Source organism: Rhinolophus sinicus, chromosome 17, assembly GCF_057876585.1.
Source record: "Rhinolophus sinicus isolate RSI-liver-muscle chromosome 17, RSI-T2T, whole genome shotgun sequence".
NCBI lineage: Eukaryota > Metazoa > Chordata > Mammalia > Chiroptera > Rhinolophidae > Rhinolophus > Rhinolophus sinicus.
The window spans coordinates 43,991,687-44,018,574 of record NC_142517.1 but is presented as its reverse complement, the minus strand read 5'-3'; the positions used below and the strand labels follow the sequence as shown (position 1 = coordinate 44,018,574).

Here is a 26,888-nt window from a genome sequence, read left to right as displayed (position 1 = left end):
TGTAGGAAGTTAAACGACAAATTAAATGCACTTTCCTTGGCAGAAACCAGAATAATTATTTTTTTCCTGCAGGTTTCTTTTTCAAGAAATATTTATTGACAAAATCAAGTGGGAATAGAATCTGCCATTCACAGAGGAAGCCAAGTGCTCTTTACTCCTCATGTTCAATCCTCCTTTCAGCATTAAGAATTGGTACAAAATCCAGGAGAGGAGGGTTTAATGAGGAGGGTATTAGAAGAAAGGTGGGGGTGGGTCCGAGGTAGAGTTGCTGTATGAGTCACAAAATAACCTATCTTTAAACTCACTCACATTAGAAGTATGGGTATGAATGTATTTTAAAAATGTTAAAAATATGGATCAAGATTTTATTTAGTTAATTTAGGGTTAAGCTGTTTTCTTAATTAAAACTAGCTAAACGGTTAGTTTGCACTCATGGATTTTGGCCAGAAAATTCACTGCCTCCTTCCACACAATTACATCTGGCCTCTTTAGCAGTTTTTGAATTTCAAGTTTCACTTTTCCTCCTCCATCAAAATTTATATTCTTGGCTTTTCTTTGGAAAATCAGCGACGGAAATACAAGACCAGAATATTTGACTGTACTGAGTGGTATCTCCATAATATCATTCTTGGTCTTTGAAAAGCAACAACTAATTCAAATACAATGTTATCAGATTAGCATCTCAGGGTTGAACTGGTTCATGACACACAGGTGGAGATAGAACAGTGTAATCAGCAGCTGCAGGTCCCGTTCTTTTTCACCTGTGACCGTTAATCAAATGGTCACCCTGATGAGAGAAAGTTAACAAAAGGTTTTTAGAGACAAAGTTGAGGAGTTATCTGAATATTCGTGAGAAAAGTTGTTTATGGAGAATGTTATTATCAAAGTGAAATATATCAAAATGAGTTATTTTTCTGATGCACTTAGGAAAACAAATGTGAAAGTCCCTTAGAAAAGGACTAGGGATTTTGGGTTTCCGCATCATTTTAATGATGACGCTCCTGACTGGACAGAAAAATGTCCTCCCAGGACATTCTATTATAACTCTCTAAATGGATATTCAAAGCTATACAGTCAGACTTCAAACTAGTTTCAAAAGGCAAAATTTATGAAATGACATAGTATAAATTGATTTTACCATTTTCTTCGTAGTTGTACATTTAAGGAAAAACATTACCAGGTGAAAAAGATCAGGACCATAATGAATGAACATAAAGAATTTCAACTTTCCTTTTGGGGCACCTCAGAAGCTGAAGCTTTTAATGAAATGAAATAAACCTCGAAGTTTATAAATACTCCAGTTAACTCAAGCCTTTGAATCTCAATGAGGCAATTAACAAGACGGTATTAATAATATTTAATTATTTTACAAAGGAGACATAAGCACTTATAAATTGCTTTTATAATCTTGGATTTCACCATTGGCAAGTGTGAGGTAACATAGTTATAGTAATAATGACTTTTTGTGGAATGCTTACCATGAGCCAGGAACTTTATTTACATTATTTTATTTAATCCTTCCCACAATTGTATGTAGTAGATTTCATTATAATTTTCACTTTATGGATGAGTGACAAATGCTCAGAAATGGTGAATAAGTTGCTCATGTCTGACATTTAATCAGTGGCAGAACTGATGTTCAAATTCAAGTCTCTGGGATTTCAGGGACCCTTTGCCTTTTTGCAATATCTTTTATATTGCCTGAGTGAATATTACCAGCAATAGAAGTTTACAGAAACATTATTTTCCATTTTCCTCAGTGGTGTCTAGGATAAACTCAAGTCTCACTTTGTAGGGTGAGTCATTTCAAGGTTTTACCTTTTGTGCTTAATATGTTTGGAAGGACATGAACAGATGACCCCTGATTTATCTGCGAAGTGTAGGAAAGTGAACAAATATCTATTGAGCATATTGTTGGCACAGTATCTCTTTTAATTCTCATTCCATTTTGCAGAAGAGGAAATAGGTTCAGAAAAATTGAGTGACTTGCCCAAGTTCACCTAACAAGTAGGTGACGAGTTGGGACTTGAACCTAAGACTCTCTGACTTCAGGCCCTACCTTCTTTCCCCTAGTTCACTCTCCCCTGCTTCACATTCCTCGTAATAATGTACAGACTCCTTGTGGCAACCTCTATTCTCTATGTTTCTGATAGAACTATTGCTATGGGCTCAAAAATAGAAAGCTATTTGAATTCTAAGAGTCCCCAAATTAAAGGTATTATGCAAATTACTAATGTTGAGATCAAATGGATAACACTGGGTAAATAATGTATTGTCTTAATGAGTATGTTTAATTAAAATAGAAAAATTGACTCTAGGCAACATTACACATTTTCCATAGTGGAATTTTCTTTAGTCAGACATTTTAGCACATACATGTTGCAGCTGCAAAAAAACGAATTTGTGTGCTTTCAAAAATCCAAGGCAATAATGAGAAACATTAAAAAGAATTGACCTGTTCGTCAGTTGGGTATCAACCAATCAAGGGGTTAAAATAAATAGATACCCTGGAAGCAGGTTTTGTTTTGTTTTTAATTCTCTGAATCTTGACTAAAGGATCGTTGGGATCTGCCCTTGCTTGAATGTTTGTGGCAGTTTAAATTTGCCCTGGCATGGCTCAAGTCTCCTATCGATGAGGGGCTTTGGATGAGTTAACAGCTCTGGGAGTTGGGCCCAGACAGAAATAACAAGTATGTTCTAATCCACGTGAAGCTTGAGGCTCTGAAGTGGGCAGCTGTGTCTGAGGTAATTTCTTATCTTCATGGTGCTATTGTCCTTTGGGTATCCTGTGATCTGGGCCTCTTCTCAGGAGACCTACTGGGCAGGTGTTCTCCCTTGATACAGACCTAAGTCTTGCCCGGAACTCAAGGAAAGGGCTAGCTGGGGTCTACCTCGTGACATCATGGGTGGTTCTGACATGTCATGTTATGTGGAGGCATTGAGTACAGTCTACCAGTATTGATTTGCGGATATCTATAGGGCACTTTTCCAAAACAGGTGGTACAGAGGCAAACCATGAGCAAAAACCTGGAATGAATTACATAAGCTCGCCGAATCTTAAATCAAACCCAAGGATTATTATTTTTATTTTCTACTGATCTGAGAAATGAAACAAAGTTTTTAAAAATTAAACCCTAGTGAACCAGTTTGAACTTGTAACTGATTCATTGAACTGGAACTAGACTAGAACATCAAAATATTTTCTAAATCACACATAAGCCACCTGAGTATTAGTTAGAGTCACTAGTGTGAAGAGCTTGCTGATTATGAGAACTAAATTCAAGTTAACCGTGTTCTCCTGCCATGTATCTATTTGTGTGTGAGGAGAGATGATGTAAGAGGCATTGGTAGCAGAACAGGGAGAGAGAATACCGACTAAATCAACACTTCAATCTTTTCTTTTAGCTGCATTTTTTTAAATCAAACAAACTCTGACACAATAGCAATATAAATAAGATAAATGTGGTCCTATACTGTTTGAATCAGAGCCTGAGGCTCCAAGCCCAAGGCAGCTGGACTCTGGTGCACCATTAAGGAAAATCAACACACCATGGAACACAGTTTGTGAAACCCTGAGTTAAATGATATTGTGCAGGATTTGGGTTCTTTGGCTTCCATCATTCCTTTTGTATAGATAATTCCTACAGTTCTATCTGACATCTCTCCTGAATACTAATACCACTTCCAATTGCTAGCTATCCTTTGTTCACTTAGAGTTCTTCACTGGCATCCCAAACATGACATGTCTAATGTTGAACTGTTCTATGTTCCCTCAAGCAAACTCCTTCTCTGTTGACTATTTGTGTTAAGGTGTTTACCACTCTTCTGGTTAGCCGGGCATATAACCCAGTTCACTCATTTAATTCCTTTCTTCTCATATCCACCCAAGAAAGAATCAGTGTTCTACCTTGCTATGGTCCAATTAAAGCACTCTATGTTGGTGTCAGGCTTGGTCTGTGATGCTGTACTCATATTTGGGGTGAGCAATGGGGCCAGTAAGGGGTGCTTGGACAGGAGGGAGCAGTAAGTGCCTCAGCAGAGGATACAAAGCAAAGCTGAGATAGCAGTTAAAGAGATTTTCAGGAATCACAGCAAGGCCAGGGCTCAGATCAGAGGTAGGCAACTCAGGACAGCATTGTCAGTGGTGATTGGTTCAACCCTGTGTGTCTCCCCTGGGTTGTCTTTAAGGCAAGCTATGGCCTTAGGCAATTGGAGAACTAGGTTCTTCTTTAGGCTCTACCACTTATTAGCTATATCACCTTGAGCAAACAACTGTCTGACTCAACATTCTCAAAGGTAAAATTATGATAATAGTTCCTTCTCTGCCGTCTTTGAGTTAGTAGTTAGAATTAAGCAAATGATAAAATATACATCATAAATTTTAAAGTGCTCTGTGCATGGTGGTGGTGTCAGGTGATAAGCTCTCTGAACTCAGCTTCTCATTTGTTCATTCATTCATTTAAATATTTAACAAGCACCCGCTATGACCAGGTACTATAATAGGCACTCAGCAATACAGTTGTAAACACAAACTCTATCTCTTATGGACAGATTCTGCCCCTACGGAATAAATGGAGAGTCTACTGCCATACCACTCAGAAGGTGCCCGATCTTGTCAGAATAAATAGGGAGACAAGTTTTAAACAAATTATCATACAACTAATAATAGTTTTCAGATATATTACACTTACTATGTGCCAGTCTTGTTCTAAGCCTTTAACTAATTTGATCCTCCTAACAATTCTACGGGAGAGGCAATATTGCTTGATTTTATAGGTGGGGAAATTGAGATCCGGAGAGATTAAACAGCTCGCTCCAGGGGTCTCACAGCTAGTAATTGGACAGCTAAGAAAATAACCCAATCAATATAGTTCTCAATTCTGTGCTCATGCTAATAATCACTGCATCAATCTACCCCCGTTTGGGACCTAGTATATCTGGCGGGTGGGAGCAGTCAATCCGGATTCCATAGTTAACTGCCTCTCTGATCTTTAGTTTCCCTCACCTGGAAAATAGAGGATATTACTCATACCTGCTTAATGGGATTATTTTGAGAATAAAATGAGATAATACTTGTAAAGAATGAAATATAATAGCTGACATTACAAATCCATGGTATATGTTAATTTATAGCTATTGATCATGATAAGTGTGATAAAGAAAAATTGGAAGGTACTATTTAGGACTCAAATAGAAAGACCTAGGGGCAGGACAACAGTCCTGGAAGAAATATTTAATCTGAGACCCAAAGGATGAAATCAGAACAAAATTGTTAGAAAGAGAAGGGTAGAGGGTGCAGGATGTATAAGGAGCCTGGTCAAGAAGGCCTTTAGCTCTTTTCAGGAACAGAGAGGAAGCCAGTGTGGCTGAAATGGATTGAGCAAGAGGAGCAGGAGTGGGGCATTAGGGTGGAGAGGTAGGGAGAGGAGCCTCTCTGTCTGTTCCTTCCTCCTCTCTTCCATTGTCATCATCCTGATTAGAGCCCTATTATCTCAGCCCTAAATTATTTTAGTGACTTTGTAATTATTTTTTTGTGTTTACACACTCGCATCTTCCATTGGTTGTGCATATACTTAGCAGATTAAGGTCCTAAGGCAAGCCTTTGATCATGGCACTGCCCGACCAAAAAGCCTTCCAAAGTTTGCCATTGTCTAGGAAACTCCAAACTCCATAACCAAGCATTCAGTGGCATTTCCTAACTGACTTCTACCTGTTTTGGGTCTTTTCTATCACAATTTCCTCTTACATGCCCCAGCATCTTATCAATCTTGCTCCACTCTTCCCTGTCTGGAATGCATCCCTCTTCACCCTTTGTTTCCAGTCTCAATCTGTGTAAATTCTATCTTCCAAGGTCTGTGTCAAATGTTTTTTCCATGAAACCATCCAAGGTCGTGCCAGCCAGAAGTTGGTTCATGGGTCTTAAAATGCTGTACCTGTTTTTATTTCTGAGATGTAATTTTTTTCTCTAAAAAATAACAGAAATAAAAAACTCATTTTTTTCAAAATTTAAAAACTGCATATAGAAAAGTATAAAACATCATCCATAGTTTCTACTACCCACCTAGCTATTAGTATTTTGACATATTTGTTCTAGTTGTATATGTTGAGGTTGCGAGTGTAATTCTTTAAGTTCTGAGAGCAGTGACTCCAGATTCCATAGTTAACTGCCTCTCTTCTATTATAATCTCATGTCCACCAAAACTCTTAGAAACTGTTTTTTTTTTGTTTTGTTTTTTAAGGGCTGCATAAAATCAAGTGTAGGAAGACACTATAGTACATGTAACGATTCCTCTATGGAGCTTCAGTTCCTTTATCCTTAAGGGTCAATGAGAAAGCCTATCTCCTAGGGTTGCTGTGGAGTTTAAATTAGACATATGTTAAAGCCCTCACAACAGTACCTAGGACATGGTGGAATCTTAATAAATGGTGGCCATTGTTCCTTTTATTTTGCTAGGAAAATTTCCCATGATTTATCTGCTCTCAGCTGAAAGAGACCCTGTTTCCCCGAAAATAAGACCTAGCAGGACAATCAGTTCTAATGTGTCTTTTGGAGCAAAAATTAATATAAGACCCGGAAGACCGGGTCTTATATTAATTTTTATAAGACCTGGTCTTACCATAAGACCAGGTCTTATATTAATTTTTGCTCCAAAATACGCATTAGAGCTGATTGTCCCGCTAGGTCTTATTTTCTGGGAAACACGGTAGATCACTTAGTGGGGAACAAGGCGGGGTACTCTCATATAAAGGGCTTCTCTCTGCCCCTAAAAAAAATTCCTAGTTCTACCTATGAGAAACAAAAGACATTTATTTCTCCCACAAGAAAACGACTCTTAGACTCAGTAAAAATTATTCAAGAAATGCAGATTTGTATTTTTAGCAATTTGTTGGGTCAAGGAAGTAGGTTGGAAGCTTTCGTGAAAATGTGGTTGGGAGATGATAGTGATTAAATTCACTTATGTTTTCTGTGGCTCTTGGTTTTGTATAATTTAGACTTTTCTGGCTTAATTGTTGCAAGCAGAAATACCTTTAGGCCTAATTTTTTCATACTTTAATAAATCTTCATAATAAAATATCTTAGAGGTGGTCTTATTTTATTCTGTTACTCCCAACTTGGTTGCAAGTCTTACAGGATTCTCACCCATCTTTAGTTTATAAATCTTTGATAACTCCACCTGGCAGCCATCTTTTACTAAGAGTGACACGTTTAGTGCTTTGGGTGTTTCTTTAGGTTTCTATCCTCTTGGCCACAACTGAGCAGGCTACTTGAGGTACTTCTGTTCTCTGCATTTAAATATCCATATGATTTCTGCCTTTTATTCTTAGAAGAGATGAGCAGTTCCATATTTTAAATACATCTGTAATACCTGCAGTGGATGGAGGATAGCATATGAGTGCTTCTGACTTCGCTGGCCTTCCTCCATCAGACTACAAATTCTTTGAAGCCAGGAGCCATTTAATTCTTTGAAGCCAGGAGCCATTTAAGCTCTACTATGTATCCTCAGAACATAAACTGTGTCTGGTAGCTGTGCAGTAAGTATTAGCTGAGGAAATTAATGATGACTATACTTCCTCACCCTGACCATTAATTAGAGAACCTTTTTAGGACATGGGCTCCAGGATCAAACAGAGCTGGGTATTAATCCACCCATCACTTGCTGTGTGTTCCTGGACATGTCATTTATCTTCCCCGCCCCCAATTTCTGATACAAATAGAGGGGAAAAGAATTCTTACTTTGCCATAAGTCTGAAGGAAATAATGTGTGTGAGAGGGCTTACCACATAGTATACATACACTAAAAAAATCTCCCCTTCCTTTTGGAGACATCCCAATTCAACTTCTATTTTTTATTCTCTTTGCCTCTCCTCTTGCTGAGACTAAATTCAGAAGAGAACAAACTATGTAAAGGAAAAGCTATGAAAAGTAGTGGGAAGATCAGAAAACGGCAGAATCATTGAGATTTTTCCAAACCTCTTTCTGATTTTCTTTCAGTAACTTCAGTTTTACAAATATAGATTTCTGTTTGTCAGACAGATTACCTTCTCTTAACCTCCGGATTTCTCACTTGTGAATTATAAGTAAGAAAAGGGCATGAAGAACGTGATAGAAAGTGTCAAAACTCTCCATGCTTATCCTCTGAATGCAAGAATGAGGCTCTCTGGGTCTGTTTGGTTAGCTACCTGCTCTGCCTTTCTCATGAAATAGGTGAGTTTAGAGAAGTTTAAGGGAAGATGGTTCAGCACATATCTGTGGTCAGATGAGTTCTGAGGATAAAATAACATAATTAATGTAAAGAAAAACTTAGCATGGTATCTGAAACATGGTGAGCCCTAAATAATAGCAGTGTTTATGATGACGACCATGATGATGACGATGATGATGATGATGGTGATGATGATGGTAGTGGTGGTGGTGTGTTGGCTAGAAGGAAAGCCCCACCAAAACAAGTAAGAAAGTTGTATTATTTGTGCTGATTAAAAAAACAAACAAACATGACAACACTTATTAAGTTATGACTGACATGTTAAAAAGCTGTATATATTTAATGCATACAACTCAAGTTGGTGGTGATTTATTCATTTTTAATAAGAAAAAGTAAGAATTTGACTTATATAAGCAATTTGGTATCAGTTAATTTTTTTCTTATTTATTACCTATAGGAAATAAAATTAAATTCATTATTTTTAATTACAAATACCACCTATAAAATAATTATAATTTTATTATAAATCTATGTATCTATCTACCATTTCTTCTATAGGTATATGCACATTGGAAATGTATCAGGAATGATGTTTTCTTAATGTCAAGGATGATTTCTCCTGGATGATGTTTTTTTTGTTGTTGTTGTGTTATTTTAAAACTTTAACCTTTGCACTTTTTGAAAGCATTTAATTTTTTAATATGATAATAACACTTTTTTAATAGCAATGAGTTTTAAAAGCAAACTGACCTACACGATTAGAAGCAAATATTTCAATATTATAGTAATAATTAATTCTGCTTCCTAGGAATTTGGATAATTCTTATTTGTTTGTATGTTCCTTTTAGAATGTAATACATGCACAATAAAAATCACCTTAAAGAGTTTTAATACCTAGGAAAACAAACAAACAAACAAAAACTAAAACATGTCTATTGGCCTTGCCATGCCACATTTCCCCAATGAGATAGATGGGTATCTGTCTAGTTCTAGAATCTCTCTAGGAAAGGAAATGGAATTATTCCTCTGGTCATCCAATCCTGCCTAGTCTATGAAAAAGGAATGGGTTGGGAGATAAGATATCTAGGTCCCATTTTCCATTTTCACAAATGATTTCTTATGGATCTGTAGACATATCATGAAAGCTTATTCTCTTCTTCAATTTTTCTATCTATGAAATGGGGATTATAAAACCAATCCTACATGTATTTTAGGGCTGTTTTAACAAGAGAATAAGAGGTAATTTGAGCATTTGAACTTTAACACTATGTCCTGACAGGTCAAATGATTTTTACCAGCTTGTGGGTAAAACTATAAAACTTTTCTAGGGTTAAAAATCTCTTGAAAGTACATCCTATTTTTTCCCCCAAAGCATTTGTGCTATTTGTTGTTTTCCTTTAGATGTTTGAATTTAATTTTCTAATCTTGTTTATTTTGCTCTTACCTCCCTCTAAGCCTCTATAACCCATGACTATCTATAATCTTATTTCTCCTCAGTATATATTTTCATGTTTGTTTAGAATGACTCATAATATGGACCCATATGTTTAAGCTTGCCTATTCCCTTTGTGTTCCTTGGGTCTACTACCACATCCACATTAAAATTTTATTTAAAGGAGAACCCTATAACTACCACAGAAGCACATTCCTGCAAGCTGAGAAGCAACATGGATCCAATGCACATTGATTTACTCTTTTCATTAAAGTTTTTAAGAAAAATCTGGTTTTAAAAGATTGTGTCAACAAGATACCAGAGCATAGAAGGAAATTACTCCTATTAATTTGACCTCGGAAATTATGTTTTTTTTTTGTTGTCTTCAGTATTTGTTGATAAACCACTTAACAAACCTGAAGCATACGAACACGCACACATTTTCTGCATGAACTTCAGAGGGCTATTGCTAACTGAAGTGATAATTGCATTTACTTTATTCTTTACTATGGTGACTATATATATATATGTTCTCAACTATTGAGAACATATATATATATATATATATATATATATATATATATATATTCTCAACTATTAATAAAATAAAATACCTCCATTGCTGAGAATGAGAAACACAACTCTAATTGTAGTCCTGAAATCTGGGCACTTTAAAAACTAAAGTTAGCAGGCTATTGTGACCAGAGGTTTGAAGGCCTTTTAAACACAAAAACATTAGTTTTTAAGTATGTAATAATATATACCATCCACAATCCTTCTTGTCTTTTGCTTTCTTAATTTATTCTCTACTTCCTCTCAGCCATTCCATATGTTTCAAATTCTTTAGAAGTTAGTTAAAAGATCTTTCTTCTAAGAAGTCCATCATATTTGCAATTTTACTGTCCCCTTTCAGTACTGAGTTTCTGTGTTCAATCCTTCATGTTCTTCATCTCTCTGTAAGAGCTGTTTGCTGTAGTAGAAATAGTACTGGTCCTAAATCTGACTCTGGATCTGGTCCTGAAAAGCTGCTTGGTAATAGGCAAGGTATTAACTCTTTTAGGGACTCTTTTTATTGATCAGTGAAACATGTAGGTTGAATTTGATAACATCTAACTTTTGTCTACTTTATGATTTTGTTGGTCATAAGGTATTATATTAGAGTTATCAGTATAATGTGTCACATTTACAGAATCCTTAGGCTCGCCAGGACCTTAGAGATCATCTACTCAAATTGAGTAATTTTACTTAATAGGAAACTGATAGATTAAATGGTTTACTTTGTGTCAAATATATTAGCCAGCAATACAGCCAGATTCTGAGCTTTATCATAAGGCAAGTAAGTTCAAAATAAATATCATTAGGCACTAACAAGTCAGATGAATGGTTTGGTAAGGGAAACCGCTAGCAGGTATCGGTTAAAATGAGATTTTCCGTATTTCTCTAAGTTTAAAAATCAGATCTTGTCAGCTCAAAGTTGTCAATTGCATTATATTTCTTTATTTCATTTTTAAAATATCCATAAAACATTTAACATCATGCTCAAATTTTTGAACTAAAACTGTATGGTAAACTTAGGTTATGAGAAAACTGTAATGTGGATTTCAGACATTTCTAAATGCTTCTGGCTATGAAATATTCATGGTTCTGGGTTACACTGCATTTCCTCCCCGCGAGATTTAATAGTTTCTTTCAGCACGTTTCTGTATTGAATGATATTTAGTTAACCTCTATTTGTGGCATTATCATCCATATTTTGGAATTAATATTATAATTTCTCTCTATTATACCTAACTTCGTCTGTCTTATCCTCATGCTACTCTCAACCCCACTCCAGCTGCATGTTTGTCCTATGGTTTCATTCTTTCACCCCTGAGCCGTGCTCACATTTGGTACTCTCAATTGCTTTGTCCCAGAGGAATGAGACTCCTGGGGAGGATGGGCAAGGATGAGAGCACGCCGAGGATGAGGTGATGAGAAAAAGAGCAGAGGCTGCATGAACCTGAGGGAAAGAAGTGAGCAGAGCTGTAGTCAGCAGGTTAGTCTGCTGAGCTTCTCCAGCAAAGGGCTGCCATAGTCGCCTTGGGATGGCTCTGGGTCTCCTCCGTGTGAGAACTCTTGTTCTGGGGCTTTGAACTGTGTTGTGGGCACGCTTCCTTTCAGACCAATATATGTTCAATGTCAGTTTCTCTTACCAGCCTCCGAGTTTGCTTTCCCGTACACATGACATTTTCAAATGTCCCATGAGGTAGAATTAAGGTGCTTATACTAGGGAATCAGCAAATTCTATTGTCAAATTTCCATTTCACAATAGAATTTCCACTGCACAGAATATAGAACCATCAGCCTGGTATGACATCCAACTACCCCCCTTGTCATTTCAACAAAAACACCTTCCCTAATTCACACCTCCTTGTTTCTAAAGTCTATGGATGCTGGTGACCCTGTCTTGTTGGTCCTCTTTGTATTTGTAGAACACTGACGCCTGGAAACTCTCTCTTCTATTTGGTGCATTTCTTGGGCATTCCTGGTTTTGGGTCTTTTTTTTTTTTTTTTGCTTTCTCTTTGCCTATTTCTCAAATTATCATGTGGTTTCTTATTTGTTTGTTTTATTCCTTTCAGGATTTTGTCCTGGGAACCTAACTTGTGCCTCCAGCCCATTTTTGTATTTCCTTTAGCTCCTAAAGAGCATACATTTGATTACCTGCTTTATATATATTTGATACATACATTTGAAATAACATTCGTTTGATTATTACTTTCTACTTCTGTGACTCATAAGCACCACGCTCAGGACCCAAATGCCATTTTCTTCCACAAATCTGCTCTTTCTTTTCTCCCTGCTTCAGGGAGTAACACAATCATTCTGACACTACACTCTGAATACCCCATCACCTCTACATGCAGTTAGTCATTGAGAATTGCCAGTTCTGCAGTCTCCATACCGCTCCATCCCCATATCTACCTCTGTAGTTCAGGCAGCTGCCATCTTTCTTACTATAATGATCACTTTTGGATGGAATGTGCTTTCAAACTCCACTATATTCTCTATATTCGTAGTTGCCAGTATGTTGTCCCCAGATCAGCTTCATCAGCATCACCTGGGAGCCTGCTGAAATGTGAATTCTCCAGAGCTAAAATATCATAAAATCTGGTAGTGGGCCCAGCTATCTGTACTTTCACAAGTTGTCAAAATGGCTTTGGTGCTCACTAAAGTAGGCGAGTGTCACGAACCTCCTCGCCTGACTCATTTCATCTTCATCCTATTGAGCTCCTTGTCTTTACCCACCACGCCAGCCTCTCTCCTGCCACAGGACTTTTGTACTGTGTTTCCCCGAAAATAAGACCAGGTGTTATATTAATTTTGGCTCCAAAAGATGCATCAGGGTTTATGCTCAGGGGATGTCATCCTGAAAAAATCATGCTAGGGCTCATTTTCTGATTAGGTCTTAGTTTCAGGGAAACATGGTTTGTGCTGCTTCCTCTGCCTGAAACCCACTCCCCCTCACCTGGCTGGCTTCTCCTCATCCCTCTGGCTGTACTGAGACGCCACGTCCCCTGGACTACCTCCCCCAATCCCCAGAGCTCTAATAGGGGCTTGTCCTAAGTGTCCCACAGAGTTCTTGGCAACCTCTTTTTTTTTTTTTCATTGACCGCCTTTAATGTAATTACTGCTCACTTGCCTGTTACATCCCCTAGAAACTCCCTGAAGATTTAGACCATGTTTGTTTTATTCATCAAAGCTCTCCCAGCAACAAGGATTATTCCATGGGCATAGTAGGTGATCCAGACAAAAGGTTTTTGGGCGAATGATTTTGGTTTGAGCCCTGTTTCACTCCGGCTTCATGCTGCTCTATAGCTACAGGTTGTACCTACTCCAGACTGCTGATTTTTCAAAGTCCCCGAACCTCTCTCCACCCTGTACTCCAGGCCTCTGCTAAGTCATCTGAGCTGTGACCAAGGTGTTATCCTTGAGCCGTGCTTCTTATGTCCTCCTCCCCCCCCCCCCCCCCCACCATGTGAAGACAGTAAGCCTGTTGAGGAAAAATTAGGCAGAAGTCTGTCATTAACTATAAAGAGGTCTAATAACTTAGCCTGGCAGAAACCCTTCAAGTCAGGTGCTCCCCTCCATTCTTTGCCAAGGCTACTTAAGGTGGGTGGGCAATTATTGGCTGTATATTTGCATAATGGCTTCCTTTTGTTGCTTTTGTTGTTTTCTGGCCCCAACTAATTGCTTAAGAGGACCGCTGGTAGGTAGTTCTCCACTTCCTCTGATAGGAACCTTCTCTTCTGATATGTCCAGAAAGGTAACCTGCCTTTCAAAGCACAATGCAGAATTTACTGTGGTGCTACACATTTTGGAATATTGCAGGAGGAGACAAGGCCCCAGGCAAAACAGAATGAGGAGCTTCTCTGTACAATTTCTTTACCCTGTGACTTAAAAGGAGACCCACTGCTGAGAAATGTCTGGGGAAATAATGCAATTTTTCACTTTTCTATAGTTTTTGTAGCAGCTTTTCCTCTGAGTCAGCTGTGGACAGGAACTTGCCCTGACTCCAAGATTATGCTCTCTAAAGGGTTTCCTAATTTGGAGTTTACTTTCATAAAGACCAGGACTCCTCCTCAAGGCCACAATCATTAAAGAGTAGGGTGATGGTTGTGGGGGAGGCTCCAGAGATCTCTCTGATCCATCTTGGCAACTGCCCTCCATTCCTATCGTCTCTGTCCTGTGGTACCCCCTTTTTCTCTCTCCCCCAAAGCAGCAGATTCTTCTCCCCTCCCAACTTTTCTAAATAAGTTTTTAAGTAGAACTCTAACTTTAAATAGATAAACCTGTTTCTTATAAGGATACATTTATTTTCCAATGTGTTACTTTCCCTTATTGAAAGTAAATGTATTCTTTAAAAAATTTTTAAATAGAATTACTATCTGATCCAGCAACCTCACTGCAGGGGATAGAGCCAAAAGAATTGACAGCAGGGTCTTGAAGAGATCATGATACTTGCATACTCATGTTTCGAGCTGCGCTATTCACAATAGCCAAGAGAAGAAAGCAACTCAAAATGTCTGGCGATGGACGAATGGATAAACAAAATTTGTTTTTTCCATTGTATGCATTGAATTATTATTCAGTCTTAAAAAGGAAGGAAATTCTGCCATATGCTACAACATGAATAAACCTTGAAGACATTATGTTAAGTGAAATGAGCTAGTCAGTCACAAGAAGGCTGTATGATTCCTATCATTTGAGGTATGTAGAATAGTCAAACTCATAGAAACAGAATGAATGGTGGTTGCCAGGGGCTGGGTGTAGGGGGAAATGGGAGTTGTTTAATGAGAATGGAGTTTCAGTTGCAAAACGAAAAAGCTCTGAAAGTTGGTTACATGACAATGAGAATATACTTAACACTAATGAGCAGTACGCTAAAAAATTGTTCAGATTGTAAAATTTTTCTATGTGTATTTTGCCACAATTTTTTTTAAAGAAGTAAATGTACAAGAAAAAGGAAGTCAATATATGAGAATGAGTTTGAAGAACACAAATATTTGAAGTCTGCAGTCCTGAGTGGCCATTCATCTTTAACATTCAATGTGTGTTCTGTTTATTTGTATGCTCTTTTTAAAAAATCCTGTAGCTCGGTGACGCCCCCACCCCTTTGAAACAGCTTCCCATATAACTCTAGACTATTTGCCAATTAAAAATCTCAGAAGAATATTCAATTAAGTTGGAAACATAAATTCAACCATTGCTAATGTGTTAAAATTTGATTTATATCACGGAATTTTTTTGTCAATAATTCGTTTTAGCAGTAATTAAAGAAATGTTTAAAAAACAAATCAAAAGCCAATGTTTTATAACCCTTGTAAAAACTCCGTAAAATCCTAGACGAGTATTGGTGAACCAGTTAGAACACCACTGCTCTAATAGACTATGTTAGTCTCCTACCTGGTTTCCACTTCTCCCATCAATTCTCCACACATCTGCTAGGCTTATCTTTCTCAACACAGAACTGACCTTGACATTTCTCTGCTTAAACATTCTTGGCATAACTCCATCCCTGTAATTTGGTGCTCAGCCCCAGCTGTACCTGGGTAGCATTGAAAATTGCCACTTCAGGACCTTCCCCAAACCAAACAAATTGAATCTCTGAGGATGGGGTCTGAGTATATTTCATAAGCTCCTCAAGCGTAATGTGCAGCCAGAACTGCAAACAACTAACTTAGAGGTAAGTGTACACAGTCCTTAACCTGACTCACGTGACCCTCAGGGTGTGATCTTTGCCCAATTACATTTAACTTCAACATGGACCTGCACAGCTAGGATTAGATGAGGTCCCCTGGACACATGTATTCTCTGACTCCTTCTTCCTTCTGCTCAGGCTGCTCCCTCTCACTCTGGCCTTTTCTGTTCTATCCTGACAGATTGGGATTCCTCCTTGAAAACACAGCTCAAGTATCACCAGTTTCAAGTTGGTTCCGTCCTTCCCTTATTTCTCCCTCTCCTTTCTGATTAATGAACAAACTACTATAATCATAGCTTTTCCTTTTTCGTTCCCTCACTAACTGGCTTATCACGGGTGTGTATCCATGGAATAAGTTTCCTTAGCAGAATGAATGAATGAATGAATGAATGAATAAATGAATAAATGAATAGCATGTCTACCAGGTTGCTAAGAAGTCTGATCACTCTGCCTCTATATTCCAATTCATATCCTGTGGTGCTTTACAGACTTTAATTGTCTATAATTTGTATCTCAGAAAAGCAGTGCTGTGTAGATCACTTGACTGGACTCAAACCTGGAGTCCTCTATAAATCCCAAACTCATCTCGCCAAACCCTTTTTTGCCTGGAACTACTGTCTGGGTTCAGATGGAGAGAGTGTAGCTGACAGGTCAGACAATTTGAGCTTATGACTGTATGTATGCTCTAGAGATTTGGAGGCTGGTGTTAGATTCTAATTAGAAACTCGAGGTTCATATATCTTGTCTGTTGTCCTGTATTTCTCCAGATTTCTTGTCATCAAACTACCCTCCCACCCAAAGTTTAAAAATGTGAGTTCTTGTTAAGACTTCATGATTTGCTTTTTCTGTCATTCCTTCTCCCCTCCAGATTTTAACATTTGGAATATTGCAGAGCCCAAACAAAAGAGGGAATTGCAGCCCAGGCGTTTATAAACAAGGTCAGTGTTTATCAGGGGGAAAAATGAAAATCAGTGTTTAAATACCTTGCCCATAATCATGTCAAACACAGCTCACGGCAAATGGAACCCAGTCATCATTCAAATATAGTATTTATGTGAAAGCACTGACATGGCGGTACTTCTGCTTCAGGAGTTTTAATGCAATTCACGGCGAAAGCTGTGTTTGTTGTATTACTGCATCAGTAATGGAAATGACAGTGTGACTTTGCCCCCACTCTCATGCTTTGCATCCCAATTTTGTCTCAATTGAAACTTTCCCTTTGATTATGGAATGGGTCTGACTGTGCAAACTCAGTTCTGTGCACATTTCATGATGAACGAAGCTGGGGAGAGGCAAGTAGCTTTTAGATGTCTGCATACTTATAAGGGAGTTTTACTTTTCCCAATGCTGAGTCCTTGGCTCATTTTCTCCTTCATAAGAATGATATCAGAAATGAACTTTAAACTGGACGTTAATGGAATGGTTATTGAGCTGCACATTGTGTGTATCTTCCTACCTATTAACATCGCAATCAACATAACATTCCAGAGTGCCCTGCAATCATAACTGATTCAGCAAGGCAATGATTTCTAATTGGCTGATGAGCTCCTTTATGATGTAATAAAAATCCATTATGGGCAACAGACATAAGAATGTCAGCTTATGACTTAAACTCCTCCCCATGATGCCTGTTTAGGGAAGGTAGCTTGGGACTGTGTGAGTAACCCTGTTCGTTTATGAGTGTCTCCCAGCATGTCTGGCATCTGTGTAGAGAAACACCAGGTACACCTGCCAAGACTGAGCAGGATGGAAACCCTGCTGACCCTTTCCCTCCTCTCTAACCACATGCCACATAGAACCCTTGCTTTAAAATAACAATGGGATGGATGTGTTAACTAAAAGAGGTTCTCTTATAAATCATATCTTTTGATTTTGGTAAAGATTTATGAGAGCTATTTGAGAAACAGTTTTGGAGCCTGATACAAAATAGGATCTTTTGTCTTTTAGACACATGGGAATTCCTTTTAACCTGGGTGTTGTAAAGATATCTGATTCATTTTTGGGTTTCATTAATTCTAACAAGGTTTTGACAGTCTCCAGGGTGGTGGTGGTGGAGACACGGGGACAGAGAATGAAAGACCATGGAAAATTTTGTTGGATCTCTTAAGGGAGAAACAAGAAGTGATTAATCTCATCCAGAGGGAGAAAAATAGAGTACAAATGAGCTTGTGTTGAGCTAAATGGAGAGTGGGACAGAGGATGAGGGGAGGCGATAGTGCAGAGTTAATGAAAGAGCTTAGATTTTGGAGTAATATAGGCGTAGGTTCATATCTCAATTCTTACTATTATTAGCAGCTACGTGACCATAGGAGTTTGGTCATGTCATTCTGAGTTTGTTTCCTCATTTGTAAAATAGAAAAACAATGTCTTTCTTGTTAGAATTATTGTACAGCTTAAATAAATGTGGGTAAAGGCCGAGAGCGTAGCAAGTATAAAATCAATGGCATTCTTATTCTGCACTATTGTTGAGCAGAGGTTATTAAAATTAAAATAGACCATCTGCATCTGGATGTAAGGGAGTGTGTGGGTAAGACTTAGAAATTTAGTTCATAAAGGGAAAGTGTCCAAGATGGGAGGTTAATGATAGAGAGATGTCAGATCTGAGTGGGGAGCAAATGTACCCTCGGCGTCTGAGGGTACAAATCCAAGTGCAAAGGTGACAAGGGCTGACAAGGGGGTGAAGTGGATGACTGGAAGGTGGGTGAGTAGAAGGTGTGTCCAGATACACTCTCAGGGTCATCATTCTCCATGGTGCTGCTTGGGAAAGCCCAAGATTCCATGCCTCAGGGTGTTTCCGGTGATTTATCTCAGATCCAAGACACGTAGTTTTGCTGACTGGCAAACTGGTGTCAGTAAGGACCATTTATTTTCTCATTCTTAACTATGAAATGGAAAAAGACTCATGCTACTTGCCATCCTGTGACAGTTTTATTGGATGACAGTTAAGGATGGGGCAGACCTTGGGCTCCTCAGGAAAGTGGAAGTGGAGCAGGCAGATGTTGGACTACCAGGACTCAGGCCAGGATGACCCATTCATCAAGTCAAGAAAATGACTTCACCTCTTGAGCCTTAGTTTCTCCAAATTTAAATTAGGGATAGTAATGTCCACCTGCCTACTATGTGCATGTCATGAGGTCAAAGTCAAAAAGAAATAATAGATGCTAGAGCACATTGTAAACTGTAAATCATCACGTGAGGATGTGAAGAATTTTTAATGTGTCCAGACACCTCTTTTAGCTGTGATATCCATCTAAAAACCTGACAGTCTCATCATATTGTATTGCATTTTGTTTCTTTTTGCAAATATATACTTGTAACCTCTAAGGTACAGAACAAGAAGACATGAGTTATTCAATATTCAAACAGATAATTGTATGCACTATATTTATATTAGCCTAATAAATAACTGCATCAGTGGTGTGTTCTTGGAAATGAGGGTTGCCAACGAGTTTTCCGTTAGAGAAGAGAGTGACGAATGAAATCCTTTGAGTGATACTGATGAGACTTTTGTATTATTCACTTCACTCTGCAAGTTGGAATCTCAATCAGTATAATTCATTAATTTATTCATTCATCTCACTTTTATAGTGTTTTATGTGTTCATATTCCTCTTTTATATCTGTACCACTTGTAAATTATGCCTATAGTTGACAACTTCCAAATAAATTTCTCTAGATACAACCTTCCCCTTAAATTGCAGACTCATGTATCCAGCTGCCTACAATATAGCCTCACTTGAGTGTCTAATAGACAATTCAACATCCCCAAGACTGAACTTCTAATGTGTTACCATCTCCTGTAAATGTACACTTCTTCCTACATCTCAATAAGTGGCTACTCCATTTTGCCGATTGCTCTCACCCAAAACTTGGGGGGTCATCTTTGCTTTCTTATTTCCATCATACTCTACATGAATTCATCAGGAAAGCCTATTGGCTCTAGTTTTAAAATATATCCAGAATCTGGGTACTTCTCACTGTTTCCACACTAATTTCTTGCTCACGTTAGTGTAATTTATTCCTACTTGGTCTCTCCGCTTCTGTTCTTCTCACACTTCCCCACTCTCACAGATTATTCTCACCACAGCAGCCAGAGTGAATTCTATGTTAAAATACAAAACAAATCAGGCTACTCTTGCTATGATTCTTCCAATGATATTTTGTCTTACTCAAAGTATAAGGCCCTATGTGATTTTCTATTTTTATCTCCCATCTTCTAACATTCTTCCCCTGTTCACTTTGGTCTTCCCTCAGTGGATTTCCTGCTATTTATCAAACATGCCAGGCATATTGGCTACATATGGAGGGAAGAAGGAGGGCATCCCAGAAGGAGACAACAGCATCTCTAAAGTTATGGCTGTCAAAGAACTTAGCGTGATTGAAATTTCAGTGTTTGGGGATAAGCCTATGCAAGATATAGGCTTAGCTAAGTAATGAATGGACTAGTACGCCATGTTCAAAAGGCTGGAGTTTATCCCAACAGAAAATGAGTAGCCAATAGAGTTTTAAGGGGAAGAGTAACATAATCAGATTTGCGTTTTAGGAATTCAGGGTGGAAGATGTATTGAAATGGGTAGGGTGATGGGTTGGGAGGACGTGGCAATGGCACAGGCAAAAGATGTTGAAGGCTCAATCTATGGCTGGGACACTGAATATAGAAGATGATCAAGAGTATTTCAGGAAGTAGAACATGCCACACTTGTAAACATTAAATAACCATCGGTCCAAAAAATAAGCATTGGTCAAAATCAATAGAATAAAAGTTGGTCAGAAGCTGATTTTTAGAGTAAATAGATACCAGTGGGAAAAATTTAGATCAATGAATCAAAAAACTACCTAGAATTCAGTTTAGGAACATTAACTTATTCAACAAAATAGCAGGCTCATAAAGGACCAAATTATGTCTTTTGATGCAGTATTCTGTGACTAGACTCTATAGTATATTTAATTGTGGATTCCAAGGTAGATTTCATTCGATTGCCCCTCTAGGAGGAACTGAGTCAGATGTTATATGACTTCTTAGTGGTTTGCTTATTTTATTAGGCACTTTTGTCATATGCGGTACTTGGTCCCAGATGTATCATTTTCCATTTCACACATCATAAATATGTACATAAATATTTTAAAAGTTTCTGTTCCTCCTGGTTGAATGTGTGCCATTTAATGGATAAGAGCTCTAACTAAAAAGTACCTAAGGTAATAAACTGCTCTAGCTTCCAAGTTTAAGTTACCCAAATAACCTCAGGAATAACATGTTCGAGTTGGAAGATACCTCAGAGATCATCTACAGAACCCTCACCCCAGCCTTAGAGTCCCTATTTTATTTCTTAAAAAGAAATTGAGTGGCAAGGGGATGTGCCAAACTTCATACCTTTGGTGGCCAAAACATTTGGAACACACAAATTATGTTTTCTGAGGCCATATTACAGCAAAAGAGTCACATGAAAAAAGAGAAGGACTTTGATGAGCATTAAAAGCCCACTGGAGCATATTAAGAAGACAACCCATTCTTGTAGAGATCCTGATTCAGTAGAAACCGTCACTTTCAAATATACCTCCCTGCCATGATGCTAAGACAGATGGTGTATCACATGTGCCACAATTTGAGAACGATTTAAATGAAACAAAATAGGCAGGCACAAACAATAAGTTTACCAAAACATAGTCACCTTCCAGGATTATAGCATTACCCAGATTTTAAACTGACAGACACTACTTAAAAAAAAACCAAAAAACAAAAACAAAAACAAAAAACATAAATAAAATGAACTTCTCTACTAGCGTCTTTTTATGGAAAATACACACAGCCCATCTTGAGACCTTCACGGCTGATGGCAACATAACATGGTCATTGCAAATCCAGCTATTCCTTTCCAGACATTTGAGTATCAAGCTCTCCTAATTCGGATGCATCTCACGTGTGTCATTCCTTAAGAGAGTCAGAGAATAACATAAATGTTAAATGATATGTGTGCCCTCAATGAACCTCTGCCTTAGGAAACCAGAGGTGAACATTCTTTTGAGGGAGGCAGGGGCTGATCAGTATTTCCCTTGTGTTCTATCTAGAACTCTTGGTTTCCCAGAGTCTAAAAAATGTGGTCCAAAATGCTGAGAGTTGAGAGTGAGAGATCATAAATTATGTAGCCTGAACATGATATACAGCTGCTGGTGTGATTAAGATAATTCAGACCCTTCATAAATATTGCCAGTAAAAGCAAAAAAGAAAAATGGAGGCCTGTGAAAAACAGCACATGCTACAGATGTGAGGGGGATGCACGTTTTGGCTTTGCATAAAACATACATATTTGAATTGGGTTATTATAAAAAAAGATCGCATAGGACTGAAGCTGACTTTAGACATCATCTAATTCAGTATTTTTTACCAAAAAAAAATTAGCTGCAAGTCCTTTTTTCAAACAAAGTTTTATATAGAACCTCCAAAATATAAAAAGATAAAGGCAGAGGCTGCTTTGAATGAAGCCAGAGTCTAGGGAGAGCTGGGTCTGATTCTCTCAACCTGCTGACTGGCAGACCTGATATCCTACATCAGAGCCCAGGTTTCACAGGAAGGCACTGTGTGAGTCCATGCCTTCATTTTTGAGTGCAGTGACTATGACCAAAGAAGTTAAGGGATTTGCCCATATCAGGGAAGCTGTGGAGCCTTAAATTCAAATTTAGGGTCCGGGGACCCTGAGAGGTCAAGCTGCCTCTTGCCCCTCGATATAGATACTAGATTTTAACAACTCAACTCTTTAGGTCTGGCTAAGTGCTGTTTTCTTCAAAGTGGGTTTCGTTAGGGACATCGGTCTACAAAGGAGAGATAGGGAGTGCTACCACTGTGTATTGATTGTATGTGGGGAAGTCTGAGATTTTTCTCTGGTCGTACTCAGATTGGTGGGACCGACTGTGTGAGGATGAGAATTACTTTAGATAAAGACCCATAAAAAGGTGATTCATGAGATATTAGCCTCTTCTCCATTCTAGATTGTACTTTTTTCCCCACAAATTTTCTTGGCAAAATTATGAAGTAATTTGCTTTTCAGTCACTAATTTTATGTTATGTGTTTCTTAATGGCTCATGAAACTCTATAGAACACTTTGAAATAGTAGACTTACTTTTTCTTTCATTCAGATGAGGACTAGGAAATCCCCCTGTTTGTGGAGTGGCGGAGGAGTATAATAGGTCTGTTCCAAAATTGTACGTGCAGTGTGATTTTAATTCCAATTTTAGAAGGATGAAAATATTAGATGGAAGTAGTGTGGTTGAAGGCTTGGGCATTGAAATCACTCTGAGTCTGAGTCCTGTTTTCACCAATTACAAGCTGTGTGATTCTGGGCAAGTTACTCAACTACTGTGTGCCTTAATTTCAACTATAGATGGGATATAAAAATAGTGCTTACTTCTTAGTGTTGTGAGGATTAAACAAGATGATGCATAAAGCTCTTGGTGAAGTGCCTGGTGCATTACAAAGTTCTCAATAAATGTCAGCTGTTATTATTTCCAACTAGTGGGACAATGGGTGATTTGTTTCCCCTCAGTTCCCCCCCCCCAATTTTTATGTGAATATGTTATGTTATAGTATAACAGAAATTAAAATTATGAATCCAAAACAAAGAAAAAATATCCACTTTTGAAAATTTGGCAATTTTGAAAAGCTTCTCCCTTTTCCAAATCCACCGTCAACCAAACTTTGATGTTCAATTTTTAAATGAAATAGTGTGTTTATGAAGGGGAGGGAAAGGGGACAAATGGAAAGATAAAATCATTTAATCTACTCCTCTTGAAAATATCCACCTTCTCTTGTTTCCTCTTTCTTTGTCACTATGACCTTCTAGCACCAAAGCAAAAAAGAGAGGGAAGAGGGGTGAGAGGAAGAATGAGAATGTTCAGATGCAATGCCTCTGGTTAAACCACCCCAGATTTCAGTGGGATGACATCTTACTCTCATGTGAACCCTCCCCTCTCACTGTCACACTTTGGGCCAGTAATTTTCAGTTTATTAACATGGAAACATTGGCTTGATCTCACCTCTTCTCTTTGTAGGTTTTGACAAGGAGATCATTAAAAAGATTCCCAGCTCTTAATGAACAATTTAAAATGCTATGACCTTGTTTGGGGCCTCTAGCTTTAGGGAATGGCAGCCTGGAGTTCTGAGAGCAAGCTTTCACCTGGTCCTGCCACTCCAATCAATGAACCAGCAAGTATTTATTGAATGGCTACTCTAGGCCCAGGTTGTAAAACTGACCTGAACGGGTTCCTGCCCTTCCAGATGACCTCACACTGTCCCTTTTCAGATGTGAGCGGACCCTGGCTGGGCTCAGCTCAGAGAAAGTTGTGGCCTGAGTCCCTATGATGTGTGGCTGCCTGGAGATACCCTGATTAATGGTGGAGATTAGGGTTGGGGATTGTCTGTGGGGCATGGGGCAGTATCCATTTTGTTTCAGCACAGGCTTCTGTGTTTGGATGTGGGCTCAGGTAGAACTAAAGATGCTGGCAAAAGGGAATGCTTTTTAGTGCTTCTGTTACAAATCTGGGGTCTGGAAACCTGTTAGTGACCTGACCGAAGGGCTTGGAAGGTGAAAGCTGAGCTGTTGGAATGTTGGACTAAAGACTTATTACATTAGTTTTGTAACAGGCATATATTTTAAATAATATTCTTTTTAGATAAACCTCTTTTTACTAAAGGACCTTTTTTCTTCTGTTTGCTATAGAAGATAGTTATGAAAAACCTAACCTAAATAAATAAATATGTAGTGTTTGATTTGAGCCTGCAGGGAATCCTTATTCATACAGGCTCTGGTTAGCACTTTCTACGTGTCAGGCCCTGCACTCCCGGTTTTATATCCATTATCTCACAAATTACTCACAGTAGTCCTTTGCATCAATCCTCATGTTTTCTCCCTGAGGAGTTTGAGGTTTAGAGTAGTGCAATAATTGCCTAAGGGCCTGTAAGATGGTGATAATACTGACCAGCTGAGTCTCAGTGTATTCAAATGGCAAATAAAAGGCATAAGAGCTACCTCCCAGGGAGTTTGTCATGAATAAATGAAGATATACACACACATATGATATACATGTATATTAAAATTATAAATTCAAAAATTAATATACACACAGTGCATGCATTTCTGTGACATAAATAATAAACGTTTAATAAAATAAATTATTTTAACAGAAATCTTTCTCAAACACCAATTTGCTTCCGCAGAGGATTACATGGTGAGAAGCAAATGAAGAAGCTTTCATTTGAGGTTTGCTAACATACTCCTAGGGCAGACAGAGTGTTAGTTACTTTCTGCCATCTCTCTGTTCAGAGGTTCCTGGGAACCGTTTCGCTCTCCTATTAGTTAAATGAGTTATTCTGCTTTTACCTCAGGTGACGGTGGCAGGAATGTTAGCCTCTCATTCAACCCCTAGTTAGAATGAGACCCTTTTCTATCTAGGTGCCTTCCCTTGCTAGGCTGTGAGCTCCTTAAAGGCAAGGACTGAATCTGGTCAAGGTTATGCACCCTGGCCCGTGCAGGTGTTCTGTTACCTGCCATCTCCTAGTGTGGTCAGGCAGAGTCACTTCCCACAGAAAGATCAGGAAAATATAGTCAACCCAGCAAATTCTGTTTATTGAGGGAGAAAAATCCTTGGACTACAAGGGTCCTTCCACCCTCTATTTCCCAGCACTTCCAAGGAAGGCTTTAGCTCAAGCTGGAATAATTCATCTCTGCTAGAAAATTTATTAGAGGTTATCTATTTTCCCTAGTAGATAAAAAAATGTAAGTATAAGTTAACACCCATACAGTAGCAGTAGAGAAATAGATAGTAGACCGATGGTACAGAACAAGGTAGAGAGCATACCCTCTGTCTTAACTGCTATGTTTCTATGACAAATGTGGCATTTCAAATCAGTAAAGGAAGAAAAGAATATTTTATTACACCCATTTGGAGAAAAATACAAATAACATTCCTCACATATCATCCGTAACAAATTCCAGGTAGATCAAAATTCTGAACACAAAATACTGTATTGTCCTAGAAATAATTTCATAATCTTGACATCAAATCCTGAAACCATAGGAAAAAGACTGACATATTTGATGATAAAAAAATGAAAAACTGATGCAAAATATATGTAAATATTAAAAAAATATTTAATAACATAACAATGGTTACCTCTAGTGAAGGTAATGCAAAGGACATGTGGTTATATATTACTAATGCTACCAAAAAAAAACATTAAAAAGAAACATGTTTAGAGAAAATATATTTGTGTTTTATCTATCTATCTATCTATCTATCTATCTATCTATCTATCTATCTGAAAAATAGGGTAGGATCTTTAACTATTACACAATTTTGCCTTGTATTAGTTCTTCTTATTTTATTAGTAGAGATTATTTTTTCATCTTTGGTAATATGCTTCTGGAAAAGCCCCCATCCTCTACCCCTTTCTCATCCTCTGAGAAAGATTGTAACATAAGTGACTGCCTTCAAAAATTGACTTGTAAAAACCCAGGATTTATTTTAAGCTGAAATAAAATGTTGACTAAAATAGTCTATCCTCAGACTTTCTGTTTGACCTGTAATTACAATTACTGTTTTTTTCCTGTCCAATGGCACATCACAAAATTCCTTTTTAATTTGGATCTCTGCCAGCGTTTGCAGCTAGAAATTATTTCCATTTCCTGTTTCGGGCAGGAGAAAGTCAGGGTTGGAAGAAAACTTAGAATTCATCTACTAGTCAAATCTCCCATTCCAAAAATGCACTCCCTCCACAAATCCCCTCAAGCTCCATGAATGTGCCCACATCAGCTGTCCCAGTCTCTGTGAACGAGGCAAAGAACTCAGAGCAGGGACACGGCAGGAGGGGATGCTCATATCCTCACATCCTAAAATCTTACTAAGTTTTATGTGCCACTCTACCACACAGGAAAAATTAAAAAAGTCAATTAAAGATTGGTTTATAAAAGGCCTTACTTTCTGGACAGGACTTCTGTTCCACCATCCGTACTCAGTAATAAA

The 26,888-nt window shown here is 38.1% G+C and overlaps 1 protein-coding gene across 5 annotated transcripts in view; it reads right to left on the bottom strand.

Moving 5' to 3' along the window:
- The window catches only part of KCNMB2 (potassium calcium-activated channel subfamily M regulatory beta subunit 2), a 225,924-nt gene that overhangs the window by 153,177 nt on the left and 45,859 nt on the right, over positions 1 to 26,888 (bottom strand). The window lies entirely within an intron of this gene.